We start from the raw sequence: 27,927 nt of genomic DNA on the forward strand, positions 1-27,927 counted from the left end.
TGCGAAGTGACACGTGTTTAATATGTAAAACCAGCATCATGTCTTTCTACATCTAAGAATGTCCTCACAAGTGAAAACAAACACAACTGTACCATTGTGCTAAGGCGCAATCTTTCCCGAGCATTATTAATAGCGTTGTTGTTTGTCCACTTCCTCACAAACCGTAAACAGAGCACGTCACAGACATTCAACGAGCGTTTCTCAGCGCAGCAGCAATACCTGGTCACAATTATTCCCATTTCCTGCCCAGAAGAATTAATCCGCCCGCTACCCACCCAATTCCCCGGAGCCCACAGTAGTTTGGGGACCTTCCTTCAACGGGGTTGTTTTGTTAAAAATAGACCGGTTGAAATAAATTGATAAAAAGCGTCTATTTATTAAACTGTTTACTACGCGCGACCCCCGTAACTCGCCGTGCCCACCGAATGCCGGAATGTGGGAAAGCGAAATGGCAAATTTAAACGGCACTGCGTTGGTATGTGTGTGAGTGTACCCCTCCACAAGGGCTCCCCGGTTTGGCATGGTTACGGCGGGGCGATGGGGTGTCCGTCCACCTCTTGAGCGATGACGATGATGGTCATGATGGTGATGATGCTTGTTTACCTCCTTCTCGCGAGTAGTGACTCTATGAGATCAAGAAAGGGGAATGGGAGTAGAGGTGGTGCAGGTCCTCGAGAGAGGAAGGGAACAGGAACAGAATGAGCGATGATGGAGTTGATTCTATCGCTCGCTCGCTCTCTCTCTCTCTTTCTCGGAGCTGCGTTTGTGTGGGTAATTTAAGCCGGACACTAGCAGCCATTTGGGGCCGGTTGTTTTCGCGCATTTACGCCCTGTTTTTGTTGTTGTTTTTACGCGCTCGCTTTACGTTTCGTTTTGCCTTCCTGCTTTCTTATTAGTTAAGGGTGTGTTTCGGTTATTTTTGCACGAAGGCAGACAGAGAGAGAGAGAGAGAGAGGCAGAGTGTGCATTAATGGAGGAACTGAGTCTAGCGCGAGTTCGGCATACGATGGACGATGTGGGGCTTGTCACGTATTCGTATGTACAGTAACGGACGGGTTGACAATCGTAGTAGCCAAGAGTTGTGTCAGAAGTGTCCAAACGTCTTGGAGCACGAGTGCGTATGCACTAAGAAAGAGAGAAAGAGAGCAAGAGAGAGAGAGAGAGAGAGAGCGAGAAAGCGTGCTGGTGATTATCAAAACAACACTTTGGCAAAACTGTCGAGATAGCTTGGCGTCAAGGCCGTTGCTTTTGGGGTGTGTTGTTTTTCTCTCTGTAGGATGGGGATAGAGGGGGAGTATATGCAGGGGTGACACTGCGAGATATAATAAAAAGCAGACAAAAAAAATGGAGCACATTCTCGGGGTAATGGAAGATAAATGTTATTAGCGCGTTATAATCGAAATGGAATGCGTTTTCCTCCCATTCCTTTTTTAAATACACAGACACAGGCAGAAGGTTTATAAACCTTCCCAAATTGCAGTGGAGTGTAGGAACCCCATACCTGTGTTTTTTCTTCAATTGTCGCGAAATCGAAAAAAAAAAATGCTACACACAAGCCGGGCACGTAGGAAGCAACCAATTTGCCGATCGCTCTTCGACCGCTTTTCTTCATCCCAAGCGCGCTGGAATGATGTATCGGGAAAAGCAGGCGCAGCAAAAGGATTTAAGTTCACAGCAATGGCGAAAAAGCTGAAGTAGCAGTAGGCTGTGGGATACACATGTATGGCGATGTGTGTGTGTGTGTGTGTGTGTGTGTGTATGCTGTGCCATGCCGTCTGTGGTACATGGAGAGCCACGTGTTTGCACAGGAAATTGAATGGCAAATATTGTGACAGTGAAGTGGGAAAAGCTTAGATAAAAGATGCTGCCAGCACGCAGGGACAGAGATGGATAGAGGGAGGAAGAAAAGGGTGGTGTAGAAAAAAATGTGGCGCGAAAAAACAAGAGCGAAGAGAGAAGCGCGTTTTTTTTTTTTTTGCAAAAAAGTCATTCGGGGTGAGTCGGTTTTTTCTGTCTGTGTCGCGCTACGGCGGTTACATAAAGTATGAAAATATTTCCTTTTCCTCCATACACAGTGATGGAATTGATGGAGAGGAAACGGCGTCATGGCACACATGGCTTCAATCACATCGCATTGGGATGAGGAATTGACCAACCCGAGAGAAAGGGCATGGCAAAAAGGAAAGGAGGAAAAATAGGTACGTTGACATTATATTCTCTTATCAGTTTTATTTATTGAGCGTACATCCTTATCAATGATTTTTTATCAATGGAGTGGCGGAAACGGGTTGGCGATTGTCTTTGCGAGGACCAAAGAGCTATTTGTCCCTTTTTATTATGGGGAAAAGCATGAAGAAAAACGGGAACGTTTAAATTGAAACATTCACAAGAAGATGGAAATTGTCATTTATTTTCATTACCACATTTTTTTTTTGGAGCATGTTTGTGATTGTTTCCGTTGTGTGAAATGTGAGTTGTTTCATCCCACCCCTAATTTCATCCCGGTTTTGAATTGTTTTAATGGTGTGTGAGGCTTTCAAATTTTATTGCCACTTGCTCCCATGTCGATCGTTATCTAGGAACGCTCCTGCCCCTTCCCCACAAAAAACAGGAAGGAAAATCGATTTTTCTTTCCTTTATCTACCGTTTTTGGATGTTTTTTTTTATTTTTTTTTACAAACCTTTACATCAAGATTTGCTTGAACTTCCCTCTTTTATTTGTGCAGCGAACACGGCGGACACTATAAAGGAGCGTTTTGTGTGCCCATTTTCCGGGAAAGGCAGAGGAGTACAGCAATTTGGACTTATTTCTGTCGGTCAATTGTTTCTCGGAAAGCAGTACGGTCGCTTGCCCGTGCGTGTAAATAACCGTTTCTTTGTTTGAGCAAGCAAGCAAACCACCACTACTGACTTGTAAGCGGTCGGGTCGTTTTCCACATGGAGACGCTTGGTGGCTCGTAACAGTGGGTGAGCGGGTGCGGATGGATGGGGTAGATGTTTCATTATCTTCCACACAGTAGGATTTTGGTTACTCGATACGTTTTTGGTGGTCGATGTAGGGTGGTTTAAGTGTGTTGCTGCACTGTTGAATCTGAGTTTTAACAAAGTTAAAAAACCTTATCAAATAGCTTCTAGAGATATTCCGTTTCATGCTTTTTACGCGTTAATCAAATTAGTAGTTTATATGCCACTGTTAATTAGTAGTTTAGTCTTTAGCAAAAAATAAATAAATAATCACCTTTACCCTACACATGGATTTAGCATCAGTCTCAGTAAGTGTATATGTTCAGCATCAGTTTAAGAACTTCTATGAATTCGGGCTGAGAATCAGTACCCCAGGCTCAAGATGAGTTCAACATCACTGCCATTACTGGTATGGATTCTTCAATATCAGTGTATTTTAATAAGTCTCTTAAATTTAATACCAAAATACCTCACAATTGCGTTGCGGAGCCCTGTAAGAAAAGAAAATATCAATACATAAAAATCAAGAAACAAACCCTTCTTAATAAATTAATCACCTATCAAAGTATCAAAAACGAGTAAACAACAAAAAGAAAGATACAAGAAGCTTAATACCTGCATTAGTTTATACTTCACGATCGAAAAGAGAATTTTAAAGTCAAACGAAAATGTCACTTGATACTGCAAATATGTAAATATTGAATATACCATAATCGCTAAAAGAAACGAAAGAAAGAAGTGACCAGAAACTTTCAATAATTAATGAGAAAGAAGAAAAAAGTAAAAATTAACCTTTAGGAACGTAAAGAATAGAGCAGAATAAGTTTCCAAAAGAAATCTTTCAAAACAGTAAGTTTAAAGTTGTAACAAAAAAATCAAATTAAATCAAATTTCCCATGGAAAGCAAAGAGAAAGCTATACCAAAGCATTTATAAGGACAAATAACATATTTATAATGCCACAGTAAACAGATAAACTTGAAGAAAAAGAAAGCGAACTTAAAGAAGAAAAAAGAAAAAAAGGAAAGCGAATAACAAAACGGAATGTGAAACTGCGAAAGTTTATGAAAACTGCACAAAACAGAATATTAATATTGATATGTTTATGCGATGTAACCATGAAACTACAGCAGTAAAGTAAAATAGAAAAAGAACGAATTAAGAACAAAAGAACGACGTAAACAATAATAATCCAAAAACTATATATGACAATCTACAAAATGGAAAACTCGCACATGGCTCAACAGAAGATCCATTACCTTCTAACATACAATCTTGCTCAACTTCTTCGCAAAGCGACAAAAAAACAACTCCTACCGGACAAGCTTATACACACACACACATGCATGCTGGGCATGGCGAGAGCGTTAAAAGCTCGAATATGTCACCATAAACGAGCATCACCGCGCGGTGGAAAAATGTAATCTCATCTCATTTCCACCGCAAACGATGTATCACACGATCATGTCCTTGTGTGTGTGTGGCCCTCCATTGCAACGATGATACGGATTCTGCCGCGTTCGGGTACGGTGGTGGTGCTACACATTAATCGCCCTGATGGGCCGGGGGAAAGGAGAAAGACGACGTGCCGGCGATGTTGATGTGAAATGAGTTTTGACTCGTTTTGCGTATCGTTCGGGATGATGCTCTTCTGCCAGAATGCCCTTCCCTGGCCTAGAGTGTAATGTTTTGCAGCGCCCTGCAGCTCTCATCACCACCGTAGTGTGTGACGACGTGTTTTGAGATAGAGATGAGCATCGCGTCATCTTTTGCCCCCTTCCTCTTGTTGGCTCCATATTTGATGGAATGTTGGATAGAAATAATTCACACAAAAAAAAAATGAAAGAAATAGCACACATAATGGATGGGGATGGAACCATAAATTGATGACAGACTCATGACGTGGCCGCGCGCTGTTGTAAAGTAGCAGGTTTTGCCAAGGGTTTGGCTAATGATAGACGATGCTGCTGGATTGCAGCAAACGAGCGCGAGCGAAACGAGTGATCAAACGATCATAGTGGCAGCTCGCTGCTAATCTCGCTGGGAAATAGATTGTTAAGCGGATTGGTGTGCAGTTTTGGTTAATGTTTTGGTGATTTACAGCACGCGGAACTGAGAGAGTGAGGGACGCCGGCAATGATGCAATGTTGGTTTAACACTTTGAAAAGATAGAACGAAATGACACTTAAAATAGAATTTTTGAAATAAAAATTCATAGAAAAATGAAACAAAATATCGTAAACATTCAAAAGTGTAGGGGAAAATGTAACAGCATACAAAATAAATGAAAGTAGAAATGAAAGATGAGTCATCTTTGAAGTAAACTATAGATATTCAAATAATAGAAAACAGTCAATAAAAATTATACTTTCGCCAAACTGAATCTGTACATTTTTAACTGAATCGTTAGTATTTTCAACCATTTTTATGTTTTACTTATGTTGTATAACATTCTAATTTGTATACCAACTAACTACTGTTTGCAACAATTCGTAAGAAGTCGTCTTGTATGTTGTTATATTCATTGTATTAACCTTACCCTTTTACAAGCTGCAGCTGCCCTTTAGAAACAGCACCCTGCATCGTCGTTACTTACAATAAAAAGAAAAGTTTCGTTCGCATGGCAGCGGTGGGATTCGAACCCACGCCACCGAAGTGACTGGTGCCTTAAACCAGCGCCTTAGACCGCTCGGCCACGCTACCTCGGTGCGTGTAGTGCGTCTATAATCGATCCGCAGCTTCGTGCCGTTTCGTCTTTGTGTGAGCGTCTTACGCGCATAACTTACCCCCACCGGAGCAGCATTCTTCATCCCTCTATTACATCGCTTAGAACTGTTCTTCGTCAAACATTCGGGTGGAAGTAAATGCCCTCGTACATACACACATCCAACTTTAAACCTATCTCTGCCCCAACGTTCTGCGCTTGATACGGTCGCGGTTCGGTACTTGGACGTTGTTTGTTTCAACCAGCGGTTGGAATGCTGGAGCAAGCACACACGCACAAACAAACCTGCCCCTCCCTTACGTAGACCCACACACCCGGTACGGGCATCATTACACGTAACACACGGCGACGAGCGGACCCCCCCCCCCCCCCCGATGGGGGATGGTGGTAGTGTTTATCAATAAACAAGCACTCCAATTATCGAAGATTCTCGCCCGCGTGTGGATTAAACAGCGGAACACGTTGAAAACTTGCACTTTGTGCGTGCCTGTGTGTGTTTGTGTGAAGCTGAGAATGATTGAATATGCTCCATAGGGTGTAAAAGAGAGAGAGAGAGAGAGAAATAGCGTGAAGTATTATGTATACAGCACATGGACCACACAGTAGATGATGTTTAACTAAGCTCTTATCGCCCGTCTCGGTGGTGAACGATGTTGTCCAGCAAAAAGGGAGGGAAGGAAAGATGCTCTCCAAACACCACCTCTCCTTCCCAAGATAGCCATTATGCAAGTTGGTTCCACCACGTGCTGTACCATTCGCGCTTATCTGCACTTTATTCTATGCCGTTCTGTTCTGTTCGGGTTCCCGTTTGTTGTTCTCTTCCGCAATTATGTACACAAACACACACACACACCCACCCACTCGGCACTGATAAATGGCTCAATGTAAGGCAATAAGCATCTCTTCCATCCAGCTCTCTCTCTCTCGCTGTATCTCGCTTTCCCTCTAGTGTAAACGATCTCCTTCCCAATTAAAGCACCAAGTTTGTTGATGTGTAAGCAGCAGCAGCAGCATCGACGCAAAACGTGCTGCACCGGCATTATTGCATAATTTCGAATGCCCCCGCGCATAACCCCACACCCACCGCGGCGGTTCGATACCATTTCTCTGTATGGATCTGTGGATATTCGAAACCACCGGATTATTGGGTGGGATAGAGATGGAAGATGCAATGCAAATAAAGGTAAAATGCATAATGAAGTCATTTTCAATCGTAATGCACAACAACATGGCGCATCACAAAGTTCACTCGAGAGGGCAAAGGGGGGTGTGTTTGGTTCGTACATTCTCGTTTTACAACGTTTTTTTATTTTGTTTTTTGGAACAGGTAATGATAATATTGAAAATGTAGTATTTGTGTACGTGAACGTTGAGGTTAATGATAATCACGGTTCGCACCACAATCGCGTTGATCGGGCGAGCGTTAAAAGCAGAGACTTAATTTATTTACCGGTGCTGGAAACATCATCATTTCGAACATCGGGGGCAGCTTTTGAGCTTCCATTCGGTTTTGAGTGGGTTTAATTGCGTGTCTGCAATATGAGCAGTTTAGTGGTTGTGGAAATGTTTGCTCTGAAGAGTACATGCGATTTTAATTAAAATCGTTTCAATATTGCAGGCACTTTTATTGATGTTGTTTTGTATGTTTCATGCAGCATTTTTATATTCATGTCTCTTATTTATATTTGTGTTTTTTTCTATAAAATTATGACGCTTTGCTTACAAATTCGTATGATGTATAATGTTTGCCACTTACATCCACTTCTTCGATTTTTGCACATTGAAATTTATAATTCAGTTGAAAAATTAAATTTCACGCAGGAATTTATTAGCTCTCTTAGAAAATAAGCAGAAAAATGAGAAGCACAATTGAACACACAACAAAGAGATAAACAGAAAGTAAGACAATAGAAAACAAACAAATAAAAGGAGAGTGTAGAAAGAACAAATCCAATCAAATCAAAAGAGGTTTTAAGAAATTGAAATTAATTGGGTCGCAATGGGTAAATTGCAAAAGAAAAACTATAAAACTCTCTTAGAAAAGGAGAAAAAAAGAAGTACAATTGAACACACAACGATAAATAGATGAACAGAAAGAAGAAGATAAAGATATAAACAGAAAGAAAGACAATACAAAACAAACAAACAAACAAAAACAAACAAAAACAAACAAAAACAAAAAACAAAAAGAAAGTGTAGAAAGAACAAATCCAATCAAATCAACATAGGTTTTAAGAAATTGAAATTAATTGGCTCGCAATATGGCAAATTGCAAAAGAAAAAAACTATTTTAACTATTTAAATCCAGTAAATTGCGTGTATTTCGTGTATTATAAATTATCTTCTATTGAATGTTATTATTTTGCTCGTTTTTCATTCTTATGTATCTATTTGCTTCGCATTTCGTTACTCGCATTGTCAACTGTTTTTATTTAGTATGGTCATATTTTATTTTTTTAACATTAACTATTTATCTCCTTAAGTTTTAAAATTATTTTAAACTTTTATTTCATGACTCTCCAATTATTTTGATTATTTCACTTACGTTACAAGTGTTTTGATGAAATCTCTTGTCGATAGGTTTGTTCAATCTTGTTGGTTAGTAAAATACTTCAAATATCCTAACTTGCATCTGTGAAACTTCTACATTCCGTAGCTTGTTTCATTTGCCAACACACATAACGACGATCGCGCATGGTGAACCGTGGAACAACAGCGGCTAATCCCTTTTGCGTGATTGCAGTCTTTCATTTAAATAAACGTGCTCTCTCATGTCCGATCGGATTAAGGTGGCGTAAGCATCGGCCAACGAGAACACATAGCACTGCGTCATCATCACTCAGGAGGGAGGGGGGGGGGGTGCACATCATTCGGCGTACGATGATAATCCTCCTGCATGCTGGTGCAAAACATCCCCCCCCCACCCTCTTTACCGTCCCCGTCTCCGTCCCCTCTCACTAGGTAAGATAATCCTGCCAAAACGAATCGAATTCTTCCCACTATACCGCACAATGAGGGGCTGAGAGGTATCTCGCGCGTGCATTAAAACCAAAAGCCCCCTTTCCACCTTTCTTCCTGCCCGGCCCCATGGTTTGGGTGTTTGGGAAAACAAAACCGGTACGGAAAAATAATGAAATAACCGGAGTTCAATTTTCATCGCATCATGACTTGCGCTCTCCTCTGGGAGGGAGGGGAGAAGGGGGGAGGACAAAACAACAGCGCGATGCGCTTTTGTGTGCCAACAACAAAAGCTCCATTGTGTTGTGTATGTGTTGGGGCAGGCAGCACAGCGCCATTATTGTTAGTCGTCCCATCCCCGCAGCCGTGGACACACATGCGCTCGAAACACGTGCAAAATGAGCGGCCGCGCGCGATAATGGTTGGGGCGGATGGATTTCGCGATGAATTTAAATAAGCGATTAATTGTGATACAAATTCGCTGTGGCCGTTGCGCCGTCATCCCACACCCCAAATCACAGGCAACTCTCAACTGTCATAGCAAACTTGACAGCTCGGCAACTGGAGCTGCTGGGACAGCAAATGCATGGAGATGAAATTAGATCATCTCTCTCGCGTGTGTGTGTGTGTGAGGTGGTGTTTCGAGCACGGCCATGTGGTTGCTTGGATCATGCAGTTCCAGTGTGGTGGAGAGACAGATTGGCGTGTTTTGTTGCATGCTGACGCACCACCAGCACCAGCGCTTCTTTCCTCTTTGCTGCGCTATGCGTTTACTACGATCGCATAATGAGGATTGATTACACAGTGTGGTACTACTAGCCTAGCGCTTGGCTTTTTGTGATAGGGATAGGTTGAATTTGACAGTTGCTAGATGCGGTTGTGCTGCGGTGTGAGTAATGGGAGTCTATTATTGTAGTCTATTCCAGTGCTCGGCTCGGATGGATTGAGTCAAAATATTTAAAATAGATTGCACAAAGGGATAGAATGGTATAACAAAGGAATTCCCTTTTCTTGGATATGTTGTATCTTTTCTTTAACTCACAAAAGCAAATCCTACATATGTTTTGATGGACTCTACATCATGACACACAACCATTATCATAGTCATGGAACTTAAATTAAATGTGATGCCATTTTAACACCGACAAACCGACGTGACACTTCGAACAAAATGAGCTTCAAAAGTTGTCTCCTTATTTCAAATGAAAATACGTTAATCACTAGCGCCATCTCTATAATGATTCGCTTACTACACTGACACAGAGAAGAAACTGCTAAATCCCCTTTTTGTTTTTCTTCGCAAGTTCCAATGCGTATTGTTTTATGTACTTCTCACATCTTTTGCATTGATTTGGAAACTTATAAAAGGATTTTCCTGGGTGTTTTGTCCAATAATTCTCACAAAATCTTGCCTCACACTTCCTTCGCCATTTGTATTTAGAAAAGTTGTTTACATCGAAGCAGCAGTGAATAGAGCTTACTTTGACAGAAGTGTTCGCCTCACTGGTAAATGACAGTACTTTCGTGTGGGACACTTTTGTAACCCCAGTGTCACGTCGGTTTGTCGGTGATTTTGATATGATGTTGTATAATAAAAAGCCGTATTTATACAACAATTTAGAAAGCATACCTAGCCACTAGTTAGAAGTGGTTTGTCAGGCTTACAAGGGAATTTTTTCAAGAGGAAATTGTTAAGAATGGACAATAAGAATCGAAGCTTGATGAAAATCTTGCATAAGCGTTTCAAGAAGTCGCAAGGACACATGAGGTATCTCAGTAAATTATTATCAATCGATTTAAAGCAGTTAGAACAGTGGCTTTCAACCACTATACATTTCAAAACACTTCTTGTACAACTTTGTTACATGCAGGACTTATTAATAGTCAATGCTGCCTACCTAATCAGGGCCCTTGATATTAATTATTATTCGTACGAGCACCGAATGCTATTCTGGATGGCTCATGTATTGGCTTAAATTGATCATAAATAGTACCTCAAGTTCGCTTCAAGCACTGGTTTTGCATAAAAATAAGATTGTACCTTGCGAAGCTAATTCTGCAATTAATAAGGAGTTTGACACAGCAATTTATAATTTCAACAACCTTCTTCAATGTTCATCTTCAGTTAATTAGTGAATTGCTTTTCGGATCTTACTTTAAAAAAAAAACGAATAATCTGGTTATAACTCTTCGGAGTTTTTGAAATTTCGATTAAAAATGACCAAAAATATAAAAAAAATCCTCCCTTTGGTAGAATTCCTCCCGGTTGAAAACCGCTGAGTTAGAATGATTCAAAGCGTGGGGATTTGGATGCCATATGAGCTGAATTTAAGAGACGATCAAAGTCATTCCTTCGCCTGTCAATATCCATAAGGCATCTCTAATAAAAAGCAATAAGAAATATTGATAAAAACTAATAACTAATAAATAACTATTGTTTTACCAATAAGATTCAAATCTGAACTCCTATTGGTGAAAACCATGATGATCTTATTGATGAAAACCAATTGAACTCAATCTAAAAAGTTAATTAATGAATGTAAAAATATATGATTTACAGTATTACAATGCTTTACTCACGTCTGTTGGCATTCTTCTTACAGCAATAGCATTCTTATTACGGGCTACTCTTATCTTTCCGGAATGAAATATACTCTATTCTCCCTCCGTTAAAAACACCGTTTTAATCAATAGGAACTGTAATTGCAAATTCGTGTACCTTCTGAAAAACCTCTTCTCCCCCTATACTATACCCCCCACCAGCGCATGATACACATTATAATATCTTAAGTACCAATCGGGTTGCAGTCTTATATATATGAAACAAATGTCACCTGAAACTCCCGTTTCGCTCACAGCACACACCCAGAAGTTTCCAAACTCGATTTCGATTTCGTACGCTCTTCTCTCCCGTGCGCTACTAATTGCCCATGGAGGAAGGAGATACGAAATCCTTCAAGCACACACGTATAAAATGGGTACGGTTACACCTTCTGTTTCGTTTCTCAAGTAATCTTTTGATAGGTAATAAATTTTCTCATCCACCGCCCATCACTTCCACACCAGACAAATACCGACTACGCGTTCAAAGGACGTGCTTCCGCTTCCGCCCATGCTATCCACCTTGCGTTTTTAATTGCGTCGGCATCTTTGGAAAGACATTTTCCGTATCCAATTCGTAACACTGCACGGGCTCTCCCGAGACGGTTTTCCGTTGGGAAGTTCGGATGGGTGAGGGGTCCGGGATGCACATTTAAGCGACCACACGTATCACCAAAGACGTTTGCGAAACAACAGAGGGGGCTGTATGGGTTGTGTAAGATTTTAAGCTCATTTGAATTGTTGTGGCCGAAGTAATTTGCCATTATTGCCATTATTCGAGTTTTGTCGAGTGGTAGAGTGGTGGTTGGACGAATTTTATCGCTCACCTGCATATCTGTCTTGCGGATGGACGGTAGCAGTGCGAGAAAAACAAAACGTGCGATTGGGAAGCTGGTCTCACCTTTCCAAGTATCTTCCAACGCAAACGGTACCACACGATAACGATGATGATGCTTACGCTGTTCGTTTTCGCTGTTCCCGAATGTACACCACCACAAAAGAGAGAAGCTGCCCTTTATGTTCCAAGTTCTAAGTCGTTTGAAGGGAGCTGGAGCTGGTGTGAGCACTGATGATACTGAGCACCGTAACAACGTAGCAGTTTAATGGTTATTGATACACGGCAAAAGGGCGGAGCTGCTGCCGTTTAGCTCTAGTGTTTGTGTGTGTGTGTGGTACCGGTTTTAATCCATTATGGTGCTCTGTTTGTTTTAATGTTTTCTTTGCTGTGAGCAGTAAATCGAAGGTATTTATTTTATAGACAGCAAGCTCCAATAGTCTAACCTCACTGTGTGTTTGTTGCCTTCTAACGTTCTTCGACTGACCATCTTCCATGTTGTGGGTCAGCTGTGGACGCCCCCCCGGAGAGCAGTAGGGGAATGATTTACGGGCGCCATCATCTAGTGGGGGCTCGAAAAGCGGCCCAAAAACGAAGTTCGGCTCTCCAGTGTTGCCAGGGATTAGCATTCGGCCGAGATTCCCTGGCCGTGCCGGCGTTGGGAAGTAAATTCCACCCCGTTAAAGTAGGATGAAATTAAATGAGCGAGCAAAAAACCCCTCCGAAGCGATCACGGGTGTGGGACTTGGGCGGTGTGAGATCGGAGACGGTACGCCACCATGTAACCACGTACACACACACACACCGAGTCCAAAGTCGTCGCATTTATTGTGATTACCTTAATGAGTCCGTATTATCTGTCGTAAATTATTTTATGACTACCTATTAATGCCATCCACTGCCGTTCTGTTTCCCGAACGGTTTCTTTTAGCTCCGCTTCGCTGTGTTCCTTGCACCGACTTCTTCCGACATTGCCGGGGAGAAGGAACCCGTGTGCTGCGATCCATTGGGGCATTGTGGTCTTCTTTAGATCGTTTGAAGTTCCAGCCAACCAATTAGCCATCGGAAGCGTTATGGAACCGTACGTACGCTGCATGACGTACCCGTCGTCGCCGCCGCCCGTCAGGGCAATAAAAACCTCATCGCATCGGTTTCGGGGGCGACCGATGTGTTTTCGATTTTCGGCAAAAGTAATCGAGAATCAATTCCTTAATTAATGCAATCGTTTTGCTCGCTGCTAGTGGGCCTCTCGGTGGGCGGGTGGGCGTGATTATTGTGCCGTTGCGGTGAGTCATCGCTGCAATTGTGGAATGAATTGGGAACTATTTTTCTCTCTTGTTGCTCTTCCAACTATGTTACGATGTGCCGGTATACGTCATTGCGCGATAAGGTGTGATTGCGATTGCAAGAGGGAAGGGATTTATTATCGACCGAGCGGCTTCGCGAGATGATGATTGCAGGTGATGCGAAGATTAGCGTTGGGGCTCTACCGGCGCGCTATAATCGTCGGCAAGCATCAACGGGTTCTATGGTGTAATGGTTAGCACTTTGGACTCTGAATCCAACGATCCGAGTTCAAATCTCGGTAGAACCTCTCTTCCGCAAGTAATATTTTTTTATGTAGGTAAAGTATTGCTGCAATTGGTTTGTGATTATTATGTATCGCAATAAAGGGTAATATGAAGTAGAAATTCGTAAAATACAGAAACTACTAGAAAATACTAGTTACGAGAAAAAATGATGTAGCTGATGATTAATAAGTAGAAGTGTAGCTTCTATGGCATGCAATCATTGACACTATTGAATGATCATTTGCCTTCAAGATGGATGATCATTGATCTTATCTACTATAGCAATCATAGAAGTAAGTGGCAAACTAAAGAATTACGTTAAAATGTGTTCAATTATTTATTATTATTGCTCATCCTTTCAAATCATTTGTTGTGCCAAAGTTGCCAAATAATCACATTTTTTGACATATTAGTTAAGCTTTGCAAAACAAACGATCGTTAATATTTAAATTGGTTATTGCAAGTGTCTGAATTATCAGGAATCAAGCATTAAAGGAATTTTCTGACAAGTATAACATCGTCAGTAAAATTCCATTTCAACACTATCAATGAATGAAAGTTAAGAAAAAGAAGTTGGAGAATATACTCACGAGTTTGAAACACTCGTGCTCTTGGTGTTGAGTTATCTTGAAACCCTGTTTAGTCAGGTAGTCCCCAGGTACCCAAGATACGAGGTACCTCTTTATACGTGGTTTCGGCTAATCTAAATTTGACAGTTCTTTAAGCAAATTGTACTAATTAGACATGTTAATTGTCAAATGGAAAATGAATTCCCTTTTGGTCGAATTCCATACATATTTCATGAAGGTATAAAATTGTAATCATTAATAAGAATCAGAATCATATCAAATAAGAAACTTAGTGACTAAACCCTATCATTACATGCTAAATTACACGAAAATTAGTGTTATTTTGGCTGGAAATAAGGAAATTCGAGATACGTGGGTTATCTTGGTCCACATTAACAGCGTACTTCGGAGATATCCAGTAATTAAGAATGAATTAAAATGCGATAATTTACCGTCAACGGGTTATCATATTTCATATTCATCATATTTCAACACTTGATGGTTTGTATACTCCATACCAATAAGTTGAGTTAGTTTCTCTCAGAAGAATTCGTTCAAGATTCATATTAGGGAGATACTTCATGGTATTTTTAAGCTTAATTGGAATGTTCGATAATTCATTCCTCTTTCTTTTAGTGCATCTGCAAAACCGATTAAATAATTGACGTCAAATACTAAAAATTTCATCTTCTAGCAACTAAAGTATTTCTAGACATTCTAGACATAATTTCCCTTTTATTTGCTTAAAGGTTTATTTTCTCGAGCATCCTTCATCATGGCCGTAAGAGCTATTGCACTTGATCGCTACTTTCAAAACAATAATGGCTGCATTTCAATATGGTTGCCGGTATGGTGCAAGAAAAAAGAAAGAAAGAAACAACAAACCTTAACATCAAGCGTTTGTGCAATAAATTGATAATCCCTCGGTCGTACCACTACTCGCAATCTGGTTCGGGGCACACTCACAGTTCAGGGACACGGGGGGGGGGGGGGGGGGCTCTGTCGTACAGTGACGATTGCTGCCCGGTTGGTTGGTTTTTGCTTCCGCTCTATACTCACTACTCTTGCGATGATAACCGGTTACAGAAGTTCTCAGACCGGCAGGCAGGAGCAAAATCTCCGCCCGATCCGATTCGAACCGGTATCACCAATCGTACCGAAGCCTGATAACACGTTTAAAGGGAAAAGAGCAAAGTCGTTTAGCAGTAAAATATGGCCGAGCAATGGATGGTTTGATTAGTGTATAAGGGGTTTTTTTTGCAAATGCTCTCGAGGGTCAGCCGAGGAGGTCGCAATCGCAAGACAATAAAGGATTCCTCCACATCCGTCCATGGGCCCGCGTCTGACGATTACGTCAGTACGATTGAATTAGAATTGCTCGCCTTAATGACCACTGATAACGGTGAGGAGTGGGAATCGTTTATTGGAGTTATGTGCTTTACAGGAATGGCAATTGAGAGTTTGCGCCTGTTTCAATGCAAAATGCAATGTATGAATCTAAAATAATGAGCAACTGTAACGCACCTTTTCACCATTCTTCAACACAGCGTCCTACAATACTTATAATCGTTTTCAGTTTTTTGCGTCACACACTCCTTCAAAGCTGTTGTTTTTTTAACAATATCTGGCTTATTCTTGACATGTTTTGTTGCGTTTGCATCCCACCACACGACACGAGGCTTGCCAAATTGACCCGGCGTGATTGCGATAATGCAAGAATTTCGGCGCAAAAATATGACGCAACCGAGGGATCGTGTTGAATCAGTCGACAATCAAGCCGATTATTCGCCCGGCGAGTGGCACTTCTAGTGGTTCCCTTTCAAGTCAAGTGTGCACGGCATTCTATTCCTGGTTCGATACGGGCTCTACGGCGGAGGTCGGGATTTGCGTTCGGTTCGCGGCAATCGTAGGATGAAGAAGTCAAGATGAGCGTTGTAGCAGTATTTTTGTAATGTGTGGTCGCGTGTTTGATTTAAATTTCTTCTTAGCAAAACATGCCTTTGCACCGCGATAGGTGAGCAGCAGAGCTGCCGCGAGTAGAAAAGCCAGCTGTTTCCGTGGTGTAGTGGTTATCACATCCGCCTAACACGCGGAAGGCCCCCGGTTCGATCCCGGGCGGAAACAGAGAATCTTTTTTGTGTTGTGTCTTTTGTTTGAAAGACTGGAGGAAATCTCTCTGTCTGTGATGGAGGAAATCTTTCACCAAAAGGTAATTGTTTGAAGCTTATTATAATGATTTTTTATGTCGATTTGCAACTTGAAAAACATTATTCAACGCTTGCGATGTGTTTTTCAACAACGTTGAGTAATGTCATAAACATTGTAAATTGATCCGGAAAACATAGAAAAAGCCATAAAACTGGAATGATTAGATAAAAAAAAAATACAGCGAATGAAGCAATCACCTAAAACATGACCCCGATTTAATACAAAATTACTTAAAAAACTATGTCGAAACCTGAAGAACATTAACTAAATATACGAAACAATAGATAGAACAACAATTATTAAGAAAAACAAAGGCAAAATTCGGAAATGATTACTATTATAACCATAAAGAATAATATAACAAATACAAGTCTGACACCATTGTTCGTGTTAAACATTCATGTACTGTTACTTGGATAATAGACATAATAAAACAACCAAAATACTTTTAATAAAAAAAAAACAAAAAAACCAATCATCAATAAATAAAAGAAGCTCTATCCCTCATCAAATAAGCTAAGATTGGTTGTACAATGTACAAAAAAATTAGTTACAGCAATATGGAAGACAGGAAATACAAAAAATGAAAGAAATAAGAACGTAAGAAGGGAATGAAAGTTGACAGAGTAATAAAATAACTATAATGGTATTTGTAATTAAACAGTCAAAAATTTTATAATTTCAATGTTAAGTTATGAAAATGGAAAAATGATAATGTATATCGGATAAATAAAAAAAGCTATAAAGAAAAAAAAGATTAATGAACACAAGTCAGACATGAGAAACTAATCATCAAAACTAATACTAATACGTAAAAATAACCTAACATGAAGAAATTTTTGGAAAGAGAATAAAGAGAATAAAAAAACAGTTATGTTAAAGGAAAAAAGCAAAACGAATCAAATGCTATGGTAATGAGCCTAGAAAAATAGAATTTCACAGGTACAAACCAACAAATGAAAATTATAAAAATGGAGTAAAAAAATGCTTTTACAAGCATGAGATCCTTTAAATCACTTGCGTCCTTTTTAAAGTGTAATACTTTTAGAATCACTTGAGTTTTAGTTTTACCATTACATCTTAATCACTCAAGGACAACCTCAAATCCACCGTGTCCTTCTGGATGAGTAGATACGAAAACAGAGCCACAAAAACTAGATAATTCACAGTTCTTTCTGCAAGCACTTTGTCACCCGACCGTGCACGGCTAAGCTTACCTATTGTTAATCAAAGACAAACCTCCTTTCCCTTTCCTACACAGGCGTACGCGAAAACAAAGCGCACAGTTGTCGCAACATACTACCGAACAAGAGGAAAATCCTGTCCGGCGGGCTATACACACGATTCCGCTGGAGGGTAGGGAAGACTGCAACGCGACCAGCCCAAAATGTCACCCCGAGATGAGGTCGCTAAAATCAACACGCACACACACACACACGCTAGATTCCAGCTGGCACTACATGTGCTCCGTTCACCTAGCCGGGATGGCGCGGTCCTGCTGTTAAGCAATGTAAGTGGTTGCGCGTCGTTTTGCGAAACACAAAAGGGTGCTGCTGCTGGCGGTTTGGTGTGTAATTGGGCTTGATTAAACGTTTTGCTATACACCAAAGGTTGGGCGCGCCCGCCCCAGTGGCCCAACAACGGCGATGTGTGGTCCCCGAACTACGGGCAATGGATCCGCTCGTCCGGAACTAATCACACGAAGCATAGATTTGATGTAACTATTTTGTGCGCACAATGTTGATTCAAGAGTTTCTTTGCTTTCCTGTGCCCGTGTTTTTTCTTCTTCTTTCTGATTAGCAATACTACGCAGTTAGCGGTCGAGAAAAAGGCCAAGGCGCACATCTTTGTTGGCTTTATACGGAGTTCTCGTTTGCTGGAAGTCGTCATGGGCGCTAGCATTTTAATAGCACGCAAGTTTATTTATGCTTCCTCGTTTTTTTTCCGGAATGCGTACGGGGATCAGGTTCCAATTTTTCGGCTCCTGCATCCTGGGCAAATGACGACAGGCGTGCGAAAGGGAGGAATAAAAATGTCAATTAAAATCATGCAATAATGTTGCCAAGGTAACGGTGGGTTTAAGCTCACCACACACACACACACACACACACACACACGCACGGCGCCATTCGTGGAAGGAAGATGCGTCGTGGTTTTCCGTGGTTCCCTCCGTTCTTTTACGGGATTTTCGCCCCATGCCAAACGGTGCTGGAAAGCCACATCAAGAGGAATTGGTTTGCTCGTCGCCCCGAAAGATGGCGCCCGGTGGCCGTGTATGGCCAGGTGTGTAGGGAGAGGGAGAGTTAATCGCCCTCCGTCATCGATGATGCGCGGCTTTGAGAACGCGTGTTTCCCTGCAGATTCCATACCGACACAACCAAGGGCAGTGAGCAAACAGGAACGGCACCGGCTTCCCATTCGCTCCCTCTGGTTGGTAGAGGTTTACCGAAAGGATTAGCGCTCCAACGCTCGCTTCAAAGGCTTGCTGCGTAACTGCCGCTGCTACCGTTGCACGATTGCGATATATGAAGGAGAAATGGGGATTTTCTGCTGCGCTGTTGCGTTCTGTTGCTCATTTTACGTTGCCCAGGGAAACCGTGCGTTGCCGGGCGTACTAGCGCGCGTGAGCTTCTTAGTGTGTGCATTTCCTGTAGAGAGGAGGGAAGAAGAAATTAATCCTGCCCATAGCGCACCAAGCACCACCACCACCGCTGATGGATGAGTTTTGACTTGCTGTTGCTGTACCGCTTTTCGGTGTACACGGTGATGAGAGCGGCTGGTGATGGGATTATGGTGTGATGAATCATTTGCTACATTGCTGATGAAGTGTGTGCTATGTGTGTGTGTGTCGGTTGCTCTTAGATCGTATTTTTCCTAGCTTGGAGTTGATTTGCGGCATGTTGCGAAAATTATAAAATTGGTTTTGCTTTCTGATTTTTCTGAAATTTATGTAATCTCCAAACGAAGAGAAGTACGTGTAAGTACAACAGCAACGGTGTATTATCTCGTGTAGTATTATTGGCGCTGTTGTTATGAAGCTTTTCTTCTTGGGGGATTCTTCTTGGTAGGATTAAAGGGAAATCGTGGTTACGATGATCAGTGTAGCAATAATTAAAACGGTGCTGCTCATCCGTTTTCAAATATGAAACATTGTTGTTCCCCTTTGTTGGAAGTTTCCAAAGGATTTTTGGTTATTTTAGAAATCTGGTTTCTTAGTGTTTTAGGATATAGATCATTGCTAATATTCAATCTGCCGAACATGACGTGCGAGTGCTTAAGCCAAACCCGATACTCTGACTGACAGACTGAGCTTGATGCCGACGCAAGCATAATCATGACTTTTTCTGGCTGTGAACAGTACTTTCAATTGCCACTGTTTTAGTCACCAACACTCATGACTGAAACGAGGCTCAATTCAGCTCACGTACACAACTGAGATGATCAGAGGTGAGACTCAAACTGTCTGGTGACATTTTAAGTTTTTAGACACCCAACTCTTGATCACTCACTTGGTCACGACATTTTCTGTCGGTGATTATCACGACATTCTTGAAATATACTAGTCGTCCCAAGCACAAAATGAGCATGCTTTCTCGTTTTGTCTGGTTTGATTATCTGAAAGGTCAAACAGTGCGAAAAAACATGCTCATTTTGATGAATAGGTCCACTCGAACTCACCGCATATCTCCCGTGACTATCGTGATGATCACCGACAGAAAATGTCGCAACCAAGTGACTGACCAAGAGTTGGTTGCACAAAATGTCACCAAGCATGTGATGGTCGCACCAATTTGAGTTTTGAGCCTCATCTCCGATCATCACATTACAGCTCGTGACGCTGACATGATTTTGTTTCAGTCGGAATTTGTCATGACTATGTCAGTGACATTTTGCATAGCTGATCACAGTGAAAAAAAAAAAAGTCATGACACAGTGACTGACCAAGCGTTCGTTGCTTAAAAGTCACCAAGCATGGACATTGGACACACCATCATTGGTTTGAGCATCATCTCTGATTATCACAATTGAGTACGTGACACTGACACGGATTTTGTTTCAGTCAGAATTATTTATGATATTACTGGTCCTACTATTAGAGAGGTTTCTCAACACTTTAAATCATTAAGAAAAAAGTAAAGAATGATTGTTAACCAGCATAAATGATCCAAATCTACATATAAACATGAATTACATAACACATAACATGTAAAATATAAAATAACACATACTACGTACATTAGAACATCAAAGACATATAGCAGAGTTAGACAAACAAGTATATGATTAACAAAGAAAATACTTGAAACAAGTAACAAATCATAGATAAAGATGAAACTTGTCGAAGAAAACAACCTAAAATGACCATACATCAACAAAAAAAGTAAAAAAAATGAAGAACCATCCAAACAACCAAACCGCATGGGCGCGTTGAGGTTCCGTGCGACTGACAGTGCGCCTATTTGCTCACCGTATTAGCCTCATTCAAACACTGCCATTATCCACAATACCTCGCAGGGGCGCATAAAAGACGACGGCCGCACGGGGGGGGGGGGGGGGGAGGGGGCAAACTTCTGGACAGGAAAGTGAGCAATTTCTTTACCAAGCGACATTAATATGCACGCAACACGACCAGTAGCAATGCTTAGATACAGGATTGCCAATTGCCGACGGTTGACAGTTTTCCCTTCCCCGGTGCACGAGAGAGAGAGAGCGATAGAGAGTGTATCACCAATTGACGTGCCAGTAAATGATGACGTGCGCCCGCTGCACAAACGAAACTGTCCCCTGAGTGGAGACAAAAAAAAAGCAAGCCGAGAACGATTAAACAAACAAGCAATTTATCGTACTAGCTGCTAAACAAACAGGCCACTCCATTACTGGTTCTCCAGTGAAGCGAAAAGGGAGAGAGGGGACGGAAAAAACGGGAACAGAAGCATAAAACATGACAATAGAAGTAGGCAGCGCTTTTGACTGAAAATCAGTTTGACGTGAGAAGAAGAAAAAAGTGGGAAAAACGAAGGACTGTCACACTTTGTTTGTGTCCCGTTTTTTTTTTTTTTGTTGACGCTTTGTTTAAGATCCTAAGGGCTATGACCGTTTGTATGTGTGTGCGTGTGTTTTTTTTTTTTCATTGTGTGTTGTGCTCTACCAATTTCTTCAGCCTGTGATGCTTCCCGCGACTGCCCAAACCGTAGCGCCGAAGGTTAGTAGTGTTTATTTTTGTAATTGAATAATTTGGAAATTGTATTACAGGATGATTGGTTGGCTCGGAGCGATGTGTTTTCCTCTTCTTCATTTTTTTCCCTCTCTCCAAACTGCGCCTTCCAATATGGATGTATACATAAGACACATCTAATTCAATTGCAGTGCTGTGTCGGTCCTCGTCTTGGGCTGTCGACGTTGGCGATCCTGTTGCGAAAGTGGAAGGGCCACAGCACAGCCATAACAACACATCGGTACAGCAAAACATAACAGTCTGCAATGGGGACCACGCGGGCACCTCGAGGCGACACACCGAAGAAAGCCATCAACATGCTAATTTAGTTGTTGCTCCAAACAGTGTTGTTTGGAGTCACCACCACCGCCGGGCCTGCCTGCCTGCCGGGGCGAAGACGTTAGCGGCAGAGCAGCCACAGCGCACCTCCGACCGTGCTATATCCATTATTGATCGAGGGCGTAATAGCAAGTGCAAGAAGTGTCGCTATTTTTGTGCCAACTCTCTGCGCCTTATTATGCTGCTGTTATGCTTGCTTCCTATGCAAGAATGGTACCCGGCTGTATTTTCCGTAAATTTAATTACCTGATAGGAGAGAGAGAGAGCAGGAGCATGGGGCATTCTTTTATTTATTTTTTAATGCGCTTCCACCGCTGCAGACATTTGCACTGCAGTGGATTTTCGTTCGTTGTAACTTTAGCAGCACCCCCTCGTCCGTCCGTCCGTCGCAATTAAGTAATCCAATCTTCATAAAACGCACCAAGTAATGGGCCCGTCCACTGTGTGGGGCTGTGCCGACGACACCTTGTGTCCATGGCAGCTGCTTGCTCTGGCGTGTGAAAAGGAGACAATTTTTTGCTCTCTAGTGGTGGAAGAAAAACGCGTAAACGAACCGGGAAAGGCGCGAAAGATTGAGCTGTAAATTTTGCGCCTCTGGTTAGCGCCTTGCTCGCCGCCGCCCACTGCCACATCCACCGCCCCATCGGTGTGAAGGAAATTATGATTGCAAAGTTACGGTCAAGGAGAAAAAAAACGTAGTAGCCGCCTTCGCGCACCATGCACTGGGCCGCCGTTACTTTAAAAAGAACAGATTCCAGTGCTCCTTTCTCAGTATTGGCATAGCGGAAGGAAGGGCGGCGGCGCGCTTGTCTGCACTCGATTTGAATGCAACTAATTGCACACTTCAGTGTAATTTCTTTTGCCGCTATGTACCCAGGCGGCCGATTTTTTGTTGTTTCTCTTTCGCTTTTCACAGTAATGAAAGAACAAAGGGCGGAGCGGGTCTTAAGAAAGGACTTAAGAAACAAATTAAGTGGCTTCACGGGAAGGTGTGGTGGCAGAGGATGCGAGAAAGAGCAAACGTTTCTTTACGCGTTGTACAGAGAAGGAATTACTGGGAACCGGAGAGAGTGCAATGAAAAGGTGCAAGGATGCAAAAATATTACTTTTTTTTGTATGTTCTGTTTCTCTCTTTGCCGGTGCAATTACTTTGCAAGTGTTTAGGGTTGGAGAAATTGTTTGGTACCATTTTTTTTGTTTATTTCTGATGCAACGATGAAATGTTACTTAAGCGAATGATGATGCAAATAAATTAATTTCTTTTCTTATCATTTGGTTTTTTTAATTCAATTTAATAGTCTCCATGGTACTTTCATTTTGGATTTGATAAATGTACTAGGTGTTATTAAAATTAGCTCTAATCTATATGAACCTTAAGACAATTGGTTATTATGTTGAGTATTGTAATTGAAACAACAAAAATCATATAAATAAAAGGTTATTTATGCAAATGTTTTATAATTTAATGTTTATGTTTTATAAGTTTAAAATTTAACTCAAGACACACGCCAAAGGCACAGCAATCGTTAAAGAATCAACTTAAACGAGACATTTATAAGAGAAGGGAAAAATAATGACATTATGAGAAAGGGAACAGTAATCATAGGTAGCTAGAACTAAGAACGAGCATCATGAAATGCTTGAACTTGAGAAGTAACCTGTGGAACATCTTAAAATTATGAGACTGCGGAGTAGGATATGGCCCATTTTCTTTTGGACTACATGGTTTCCATTGTAATTCCATAACGGCGGTCCCGTGGTACAGTCGTCTACTCGTACGACATAACAACATGCCCGTCCATGAGTTCTAGCCTAGAATGGATCGTTTCCCCGTAGCAAAGGACCTGCTTATCGGGGCAGCGCGTGTGGTATTGAATAAAGTATTGAAAGCCGCCTGTATAGGCCCAACATATCCGCGTAGGACGTTACTCCAAATAAAAGGAGAAAAATCCATTGTGTATAGAACCACGGCTGGGAGTACAAAACCCCCAAGCTCTATAACACCATATTGAGGGGCCAGGCTGGGGAACATTTTTTAAATTAAATGTTGAAGTTTTTAACAAAAGTGTATTCGTATCCATTAGTGAATTCATAAACTAAATCAGGTACATGTTTATTGATTGTTTATAATATTTAAATACATAAAATTTACTTTATTTATATTCTATGGACTGTGTATTGAGTCAATGTTCTCATTAATCTGTAAAATTTACCTAAAAGTGTAAACACACTTATCATAGATACTATTGCATTCCAAGACAATTAAATCAAGATTTGAAGCATAACATGCATTGAACTCTAAATAGAAAGTATTTGGTGGGCAAATCATCCATGATTTCTGCAGTGGTTATGGTATCATTTAAGTTAATTTGAATGAAAAAACGATTATTTCGAATTATTGTAAGAAAACTTGCAAAACAATGGAACTTTGCCATTTAAAACTCAATAAACGGAATGCAAAGCAAAGATGATCATCAGTGCCACCCATTCGAAAGCCACCACCAGTAAGTAATTTATTCGACGTTCTACGTCGCATCAGCATAAAACAAACATTAGCCAAGAGATTGCTAGTAGCGCAACGCTAGCAATTGTCAATACAGCGGCAAAACAGCGTCTGGGAGGAACCTCCGGGCAGGCAGCAGCACACATCCTCTACCAAACCGCAGCCACAGAGTGATTGATGAAAATTCGATAACGATAAAACAAATACAATTGCCCCAAAAAAAAAAAAATGGGAAGGGAAAAACATAAAACAATTCCACCCGCAGGGTGGTGTATGTGTAGCACCCCGCGTACAAAACAGTACACCCTCATGAGCTCGTTTACGATACGAATTCGTTTGACAATCACCGTTTGTTACGGTGCCTCAATCCCGTAAAAACATCGGGAAGGAAGTTTGGCAGGACACAATTTCAATTAAAATAGGAAAATTCATCACCGTCTTCGGCTTGATGAAGCACCGTTGTACCACAATCCTCCCCTGGTTCAATGTGATGCGGACAACAAAAAAACGGACAGAGGACACCAAATCCCCGACTCAACGATGCTACTCGAAGAGTAATAAAAATCCCGTTTGATGCTTGATGCTATTCTCCTCCCAAAAAAGGTTTCCGTTTTCCATCCAAATGCTGGTCTTCAAATGGTGTGGAGCTTCTTACCCAGGAGCAGGACGTCTAAGCTATTGTCGCCATCATCAGCGCTGGGGCAAACCGGTTTCGGGAACCGACCCGTTTCTCAATGGGCCGATGGTCCGCCTCTTCCATGTTCGGCGGTGAGCAATTGAATTGATCGAAAAACAACTTATCTCCCTCGGGTTGCCACGGGCTGATGGGGGCAAACAGTAGAAGGCAGGACATGAACTGGCAGCAACCAGAAATCAGCAGCAGTGCCTTGGCTTCCGTCAGCAGCAATGCGCAAACCCATCGGGCGACCGGGACCAACCTACGACAGGAAAACGCAGGAAGAAATGGCAATAAAAATATGCAATAAAATTTTATTTTCTCCTTTCCACCAACGAAAGGGGAGAGAGATCGATCGAGATGGAAACCGTTTTCTTTACTTTTCACGGCCGCTTTCGCAACCCACCCCGACCCGACCGACCGGCCAACCAGAGCCATCCTTCTACCCCCCCCTCCTCTCTCCCCGTGGGGAGCAATTCCGGTTGACATTTGTAGCGCCCTGTCACCGAGGGCCATCCATCCATCACTGGCCACTCAACTCTCTGGGACGCTGTGCGATGCACAACACAAATATCGAGATAAAAAGACTCCTTCACTCACTCCCGCTGCTCCGAGGGAAGAGTTATGATCGAATCAAATCGGAATTTCACAATACTCACAACACAAGCAGTCGAGTTCGAATGTCAATTGGAACGTCTTGAGAAAGAAGCGAATTTTGCTACACTTCCGCACATTTACTCCGAGGAATCCGAGGCCAGCCGGCTTTCTGCTGCGTGTGCGTCGGGGTGGTGCTCTTCATGTATGAGTTTTCTTTTCCCATTCTTACGTTTTTTTGGATGAATCCCGTACGATGGGGGTTGATGATGATTCTCCAGCAAAAAGGGAACTTTTATGCCCATTCTATTCGGGTCCTGGGCCGCCCGGAAGTTGAGGACGTCGTTTTTTTTTTTGTGGTCGGTCCTGCCACCCTGTCTTCTGATAAGAAGTGTCTCCTTTCACTTTCGGATGGTTTTCTTTTGGCCGTTCGTTGCTTTCTCCTTCCGTTCCACCGAAAGGTTCTGGCTATTTTTACTTTTCATAATCTTTTTCGTATAATTTGGCAAGGGATGGTGGGCCGGTGGACTTCCTGGGTCGTTCTGTGCTGTTAAAGGGGAGAATTTATTGTGCGTCTGGGTGGAACTGCTCTACTTTGCTCTACTTCAGTGTATAAAAATGTTGTAAAAATAGTTCGAAATAATTTTGAAACATAGAGAAAATCGTGTAGAAATTGACACTTTTCAAAAATCGATTAGACACTGAATGGAGACAACATACTCTAATGTCGGCACGGATGTCGTAATGAAGAAAAACAATATTTGTGTGTATCTTTCATAGTTCTAAAACCAAACATATCGTAAACTAATCTTATTAACGATGAGGAAATTAAAAATTTATCAATAATCCAAGTCTGATTAATTCCAGAGTTTATACACGCTTTTGAGCCAAGTTTGGATGCATCTAATCCGGATCATTACGGGCAACTAACCTCGACTCCAAATGAGTGACGGCGACTCCAGATGAACGAGGAGTTTCAACAATTTCGAGAATAGAGCATCTTGCGGACTTATTTGAACCCATCCAGAGTTGTCCAGACCCATCTTGATCCGCCCGGACTGAAATGCACTCGCCCAGAGTTCGGGAGTGTTCGGGAGTCATCCTAATTCAATCGGAATCGTACAGAGTTTGAGTTTTGAAGTTGTCAGGATTCATCCAGAGTTATCTAAACTCACTAAAAAACATCAAGAGTCGACTGGATTCGCCCAGAGCCAACCGGAATCATTTGGAGTTTTCCAGAGCCATCCGAACTTCCTGAAACCTGGATTTCACCAAAGTAAATCTGAGCCAACCGGAGTCACCCAAAGCCATGCGGAGTCTTCCGGAGTGGCACGGTGTCGTCTGGAATAGTTAGGACTCAACAAGAAATGTTTAAAATTCTCTTAGTGAGGTCGGGATTTTGCCAAAATCGTCCGAAATCGTCCGGAGTCATCTGGAATTTTCCGGACTCATCCGAACTCGCCCGGAATCTCCCGGTATCGTCTGGATCCTTCATTATTCGTCCTGATTCTTGCTAAGATTTGGTCCAAATTACGAAATTGGTTTTGATTCCGAAAATCATAAGAGTGAATTCAAGTCTTTAATCTGGATTAAACTCCACAAAATTTTGCTGAACGTCAATTATCCGCAAATCATTTTTTTTTGTTATAGAAATATACGATATAAAAACCCAGCATGGATGTTTGATTTAAAAACAGTAATTTAATTTTGTTTATCAGTAGCTGAAACAGTTGTAAAGAAATTATTACAATGTAAAAACCGACCAGCAATACCGCTTGACCACAAAAGAGTGAATCGTGCCCACCGCACGATATACATTGTCAACCGCATCATGCGTCAAATGGACATTTCAACTGAACCAATCAATTCCCAAATTATGCGCACGTCTCCCCCGCCTAGCCCCGCGTGCCACACCCCAAACAACAATTGTCCTCGTATTGAGTCGCGTGAATAAATCAATTAAATTATCAGTCGAAACTCGAAATCAATCCAATTACTCACTCGTCGGCTGCTGATTGCAAAGACAGCTCCAATGACGAAGGCGACGATGATGGTGGCGGTGATGATGCTTGATAATTACATTGAAAACCAATTTTCCAGCTATCCAGAAAAGCGAACAAAAAAAAAACGTAAAAAAATGAACCACAGTAGTAAAAAGGGCGACCAAACC

At 41.7% G+C, this 27,927-nt stretch overlaps 2 long non-coding RNA genes and 3 other non-coding genes across 6 annotated transcripts; 3 read left to right on the plus strand and 2 right to left on the minus strand.

Moving 5' to 3' along the window:
- The first annotated feature begins 519 nt into the window (after positions 1-519).
- On the plus strand, positions 520-27,424 carry LOC121599750. 2 transcript variants are annotated; one of them, XR_006005732.1, is made up of 4 exons: positions 520-1,995; positions 2,076-2,198; positions 17,692-17,940; positions 26,610-27,424. It is a non-coding gene; the product is annotated as an uncharacterized LOC121599750 (long non-coding RNA). The 2 variants fall into 2 exon arrangements; XR_006005731.1 differs by having other exon boundaries at positions 26,625-27,424.
- LOC121599751 lies at positions 2,368-20,798 on the minus strand. Its single transcript, XR_006005733.1, has 4 exons — positions 18,519-20,798; positions 17,648-18,421; positions 3,239-3,455; positions 2,368-3,091 (listed from the first exon to the last, which is right to left on the minus strand). It is a non-coding gene; the product is annotated as an uncharacterized LOC121599751 (long non-coding RNA).
- Positions 5,585-5,666, minus strand: Trnal-aag. The gene has a single exon. It is a non-coding gene; the product is annotated as a tRNA-Leu (tRNA).
- Positions 13,605-13,676, plus strand: Trnaq-cug. Its single transcript has one exon. It is a non-coding gene; the product is annotated as a tRNA-Gln (tRNA).
- Positions 16,274-16,346, plus strand: Trnav-aac. Its single transcript has one exon. It is a non-coding gene; the product is annotated as a tRNA-Val (tRNA).
- Positions 27,425-27,927: the final 503 nt, after the last annotated feature.

This window comes from Anopheles merus, chromosome 3L (assembly GCF_017562075.2).
Source record: "Anopheles merus strain MAF chromosome 3L, AmerM5.1, whole genome shotgun sequence".
NCBI classification, from domain to species: Eukaryota; Metazoa; Arthropoda; class Insecta; order Diptera; family Culicidae; genus Anopheles; species Anopheles merus.